The 6000-nt window shown below is 42.6% G+C and overlaps 1 protein-coding gene across 1 annotated transcript in view; it reads left to right on the top strand.

The window, feature by feature from the left end:
• Positions 1 to 3374: 3374 nt before the first annotated feature.
• SHMT1 (serine hydroxymethyltransferase 1) overlaps positions 3375 to 6000 on the top strand; it is a 31222-nt gene continuing 28596 nt past the window's right edge. The window contains exon 1 of the mRNA XM_045984590.1: positions 3375 to 3630. The gene's annotated coding sequence lies outside the window, so the exon portion shown is untranslated. The remainder of the gene's footprint in view (positions 3631 to 6000) is intronic.

Raw genomic sequence — 6000 nt, 5'->3', positions numbered from 1 at the left:
TGGAGTCTGCCTCCCCTCTCTCTTTGCCCCTCCCCCCACCCTCACATTTTCTCACCCTCTCTCAAATAAATAAATCTTTTTTTTAAGTCAAGTCATTGACAACAAAGAAAATCTGAGAAATTGTCTCTCTCAAATAAATAAAATCTTTAAAAAAATCACAAGGAAGAGAAAATACACTTATAGTACTGTAATGTGTTTATTTAAAAAGATTTTTTAAAATTATATAAGTGGGGCGCCTGGATGGCTCAGTGGGTTGGGCCTCTGCCTTCCGCTCAGGTCATGGTCTCAGGGTCCTGGGATCGAGCCCCGCGTCGGGCTCTCTGCTCAGCGGGGAGCCTGCTTCCTCCTCTCTCTCTACCTGCTTCTCTGCCTGCTTGTGATCTCTGTCTGTCAAATAAATAAATAAATAAAATCATTAAAAAAATAAATAAAAAATAAAATTATGTAAGTGGACCCATCCTGTTCAAACCCATATTGTCAGGGGCCAACTATATATATACATATATATAATTATCACATATTATTGCTATATATTATACTATTATAAGTAATATATTATATATAATTTTATATGATTATATTATAAAACCATATATAACTATAATACATGATATATAATCATACATAATATGATTATATGTAAGAATATATATTAGTACATGCATCATATTTTATAGCTATATTATGTATTATAGCTTTAATATATAATTATATATAATAGATATATTACTATATGCTAAAGCTATAATATATAATTATATATAACATTTATAATAATTATATGTTATATGTCATTATGTTAGCATATGTAATATTATTTGTTATAGGCATATTATTATTTATTAAACTAATGGGGCAAAATGTTAGCAGTATGAGACCTATGGGTAAAGGAAAAGGCACACAAATGTTCTATTATTCCGATTCTCAGAAATTCTCTGTGAATTTGAAATTATTTACAAATAAAATATTTTTATTTTTAAATATTTATTTATTTTTAAGTAAACTCTACCCCTCATGTGGGGCTCAAACTCACCATCCTGAGATCAAGAGTCCCATGCTCACCCAACTGAGCCAGCCAAACAAAATATTTATAAAATTCTCTGTGCACACACACAGAGTTTTGGGCGTTTGCCCATTCCTTCCCTCCTACAGTATGCACTGAGTGTGCCAGGCCCTGCGTCAGGTGCTAAGGGTCCCACCGAACAGTCCCGGTTCCTGCCTTGGAGGAGCCTCATGCCTCAGTGGATGTTAACACCATGTTAAAGACCTAAGTGTCTTGGGAATTACAGCACACTGTGCCTCTTAGCTTGATCTTCTTCTTGCTGCATTTCTTCCAACCCTGCCTCTCAAAGCAAGAAGCTAGCCTTTTCTTCTGCTCATGGTTTTGGGCTGTTGGGTTGAAAGCCCTTAAAAACAAATTCTTCCAGCATCTATAAAAATTCTAATGTAACATACATTAGGCAGTGAGGATGGCGACCAGGTGAGTAAAGAGAAGGATCCGAAGCTTGCCCCAGACGGAAGGGATCCACCACCCATAAGAGAAAAACATACCGTAGAAGAGTTTGTTTCTCTCTCACATAGGGGTAGGCACTCCAGGACAGGTTCTGGCTTTTGACCACCCTCCTATCAAGAGGCAGAATCTGATTCCACAACCCTTGAGTCTGGGTTGAACTTAGTGATGCACTTGTAACACACAGAATGCAATGGAAGTGATGCAGTGTGAATTTCGAGGCTAGGTCATAAAAGGTCCCTGGCTCTCTGGGTGGGAAGCTCACTCTTGGGACCCTGCCACCAGGCAGTGAGCAAGGCCCGGCCATGTGCAGAGGCCATGGAACTTTCTGACAGGAGCTGTGTCCATGCTTTAACCAAATGCCCCCACAGAGGTCCCAGCTCAGCCAGCAAGGACCATCAGACAGGTGAGTGGAGAAGCCCCAGCCTCCTGTGACTGTAACCACACCAAAGACCTCAAGCAAGAACCTGCTAGCTGAGCCCAAGCCACCACCAGAACCATGAGATACAGTAAATAATCCATCGTAGTTGTTGTCTTAGGGCATTAAGTTTGGGGGGGGTGTGTTCTTCAGCAATAGGTGATCAGAACGTACATGTTCCATGCTAGAGTTCTTCAAAAGGATTAAGACCCAATCACTTACAGCAGTAATTCACTTGAGCCATGGGCTTTGCTGGCTACTTTCTCTCCTGTACTGTTTTCTGACGTTTCCTTATTTTCCCCTCAGATCCATTTATTTATTTGAGAGAGCACACACGAGCAGGAGGAACAGAGGGAGAGGCAGAGGGAGAGAGAATCTCAAGCAGACTCCGCGCTGAGCCTGGAGCCCGACGTGGGGCTGGATCTCACCACCCTGAGATCACGACTTGAGCAGAAACCAACAGTTGGACATGTAACTGACTGTGCCAGCCAGGCACCCCCTTATTGATGTTTCTTAACATCCTCTCCCAAATAAACTAGTGTATCAAATCCTTAATTCAGGGTCTGCCTCTGGAGAGGGCAGTATTTCACTCGGGTCATGGTGTGGGTTAAGAGCAAGAACGCCATGACCAAACTGACTAGGCTCCGGACGTGGCTGTAACATTAACTAGCTATGGACGTTGGCTAAGTTACTTACAGTCTATTTTAGTTTCCTCATCTGTAAATGGTGAATAAAAAGTAGGCCTACATCCCAAGGTTTTGTAAGTGTCAATGAGTTAATACATGTACGGTGTTTAGAAAAGCTTCAGATACATAATCGCAGTGTAAAAGTGATCTTTAGAAAAGCAAAGGGCAAACTTCTGAACAAGAGAGGGGCGCCTGGGTGGCTGAGTCAGTTAAACATCCCACTCCCGGTTTCCGCTTAGGTTACGATCTCAGGGTCCTGCGATCGTGCCCCGGGTGGGGCTCCATGCTCGGTGTGGAGTCCGCTTGAGATCCTGCCTCTCCCTCTCCCTCTGCCCCGCCCCTCAAATAAGTAAGTCCTCAAAAATTAATAAGAAGGAGAATTTCTTGGCTCGGGTCACTGGACAATTCCAGTGATCAAGAATGGCTTGGGACTCTGTTTTGACCCCATTCTCGCAACCCGACACCACCGCCCTCCCTGGTCGCCCCATCCTCAGGCTGGGTTCTCTGGCAAGAACAGTGAGAAGCGACAGTTCCAGAACCCACACCCACGTACGACGCAACGAAAAGGGACAGAGAGAACTTCTGGTGCCCCAACAACCTCTCGAAACTCGGGTCCATTCTGCCCGTGGACCATCCGGGGCTCCACCCGCAAGCCGGGGGCGGGGTCAGTCGCCAAACAACTTCCTGCGACAACTTCCGGTGTGGGCCGGAAGCAGTGAATGTCCGGCTTCCGGGTCAGAGCGAGGGGACCGCAGAGCTTCAAGCAGCCTGGCGTTTCGAAAAGAAATCACTCTGCCGCGAAGGACGGAGGGGACAAAGGCCAGAAGGACAAGCAAGGGCGATCAGGAGACGTTGTTATTAAAGAAATGATGCAAAACCTGGAGAATGACTCTGTGAGCTTTCAGCGTCTTGCAGTTTCATCCTACCAGCCGGAGGACAGACGACATTCTGGGGACGGGAAACGTTACCTGCCAAAGGACTGGAGCCAGCGGATTTTACAATTCTGCAACACTAAGGTGTGCTTTTATTTTCCGTCCAGTGTAGAAGATGGCCCCAAGGAGTATAAGGTTGTTTTTTGGTTTGGTTTGGTTTTTTTGCTGGGTGAAGCAGTAACCGGTTTTGTACTGAGCTCGTGCCCTTCCTTTCTCCCTTCCCCCGCACTGATTATGTGTTCAAGAGCAGGATATATAACGTGTCCCAAACTGGGAATGCACCTTGAGATTGAAAAAGCAAAGCATCCAACTCCATACAGAATACACAGAGTTTTATTTTGGGTAACTTTCTGACAGGATCTGGGGGACAGCTCTCCAGACAGCTGTGCAGCCAATCTCAGCAAAAGCCCAGTTTTTAACCTACTGGTTTTAGAGGAAGGGGGATGTGTGGGGGAGTGCTCACACATACATGATTGACACCTAATGTTTAAGAGACTTGGCACGGTCCTTGCCTCTGGAGGAGAAAAGCATGCTGTGAGCCCACTGAAATCTGGAACAGCCTCCCTAAATGCTGTGGTCTTGGAATAGGAGTTTGGAGTTTTTATACATCAATCATTAGACGGTTTGAAGAAGTCATTAAGCAAACAACAAGATGGTGGGTCAAAAACGGAGTCAGTATGGCCAGCATTCCTATATTATAAAAATCCCAAGGTTTTTTTGTTCCTGTGAACATACCAAGTGTTGATGAGGTTGTGGAGCAACTGGAACTCTCATAAATTATGTAGGGGAGGGGCGCCTGGGTGGTTCAGTGGGTTAAGCCCCTGCCTTCGGCTCAGATCATGATCTCGGGTCGTGGGATCGAGTCCCACATTGGGCTCTCTGCTTGGCAGGGAGCCTGCTTCCTCCCTTCTCTCTCTCTGCCTGCCTCTCTGCCTACTTGTGATCTGTCAAATAAATAAGTAAAATCTTTAAAAAAAAAAGCAAGTGGTATAATGGCAATGTCACATCAAATAAATACTATTAATAAAAAATAGAAGTCATTTTTTAAAAAAAGAACCAAATGGAGATTCTGGAGTTGAAAAGTACAACTGAGATGAAAAATTCCTATTGATTCCCAACAATAGATAGAAATGGCAGAAGAAAAAACTAATGAACTTAAAGATAGATTGATAGAGATTATACAATCCAAAGAATAAGAAGGAGAAAAAGAATGAAGAAAAGTGAATACAGCCTCAGAGAAATTTACAATACCATTAAATGCACCAACATATGTACAATGGGAGTACAAGGAGAGGAAAGAGAGAAGAAAAAAAAGAAATAATGGCTGAAGGAAATGTATGCCAATAAATTGGATAACTAGGTAAAATGGACAAGTGCTTAGAAACTAATCTACTGAAACTGATGGAAGAAAAAATAAAGACTCCAAATAAACCAATAAAAAGTAAGAAATTGAATTAGTCCTCAAAATTCCACTCACAGGGGCACCTGCGTGGCTCAATGGGTTAAGCCTCTGCCTTTGGCTCAGGTCATGGTCTCAGGGTCCTGGGATCAGCTCCACATCAGGATCTCTGCTCAGCAGGGAGCCTGCTGCCCCCTCTGTGCCTGCCTCTCTGCCTACTTGTGATCTCTGTCTTTCTCTGTGTCAAATAAAAAAAATATTTTTTAAAAGTTCCACCCACAAAGAAAAACATAAGCCCAAATTCACTGGTGAATTTGACCAAATATTTAAGGAAGAATTAATTCCTCACAATCTCTCCCCAAAAATGGATGAGCGAGGAACACTTTCCAGCCCATTCTATGAAGCTAGTATTATTCTGATGCTAAAACCAGACATCAGAAAGAAAATAAAATTAGAAACATCTCTCACAAATATAAAAACAAAAATCCTTAACAAATTATTAGCAAACTGAATCCACCAACATATAAAAAAATTATATACTATGACCAAGTGGGATTTATCCCCAGAATCCAAAGTTGGTTGGCCATTCAAAAACAAATTAATGTATTATACGGACTATATAATTTTTAAAATATTACATAATAATCTCAAAAGATGCAGGAAAATCATTTGACAAAGCCCAAAACTCTTTGACGATAAAAACATTCAACAGACTAGGAGGAGAAGTGAACTTTCTCAGGCTGATAACCATCTGCCTTAGGCTCAGGTCATGATCCCAGGGTCCTGGGATCGAGGCCCACACTGGGCTCCCTGCCCAGCAGGAGGTCTACTTCTTCCTCTCCCACTCTCCCTGCTCTTGTTCCCTCTCTCTCTGTCTGTCAAATAAATAAATAAATATTCTTAAAAAAAAAAAAGACTAGATCCTTTCCTTCTAAGATCAAGAACAAGAAAAGGATATCTGCTCTCACTACTACTATGCATAATTATGCTAGTGGTTCTAGTCAGCGCAATTAGACAAGAAAAAGAAAGAAAGGCACCTGAGTGGCTCATTCAGT

The sequence above is a fragment of the Meles meles genome, chromosome 18, assembly GCF_922984935.1.
Source record: "Meles meles chromosome 18, mMelMel3.1 paternal haplotype, whole genome shotgun sequence".
Classification (NCBI taxonomy): domain Eukaryota; kingdom Metazoa; phylum Chordata; class Mammalia; order Carnivora; family Mustelidae; genus Meles; species Meles meles.
Note: the sequence above shows the minus strand (reverse complement) of the source record. Positions and strands in the feature narration are given on the sequence as shown.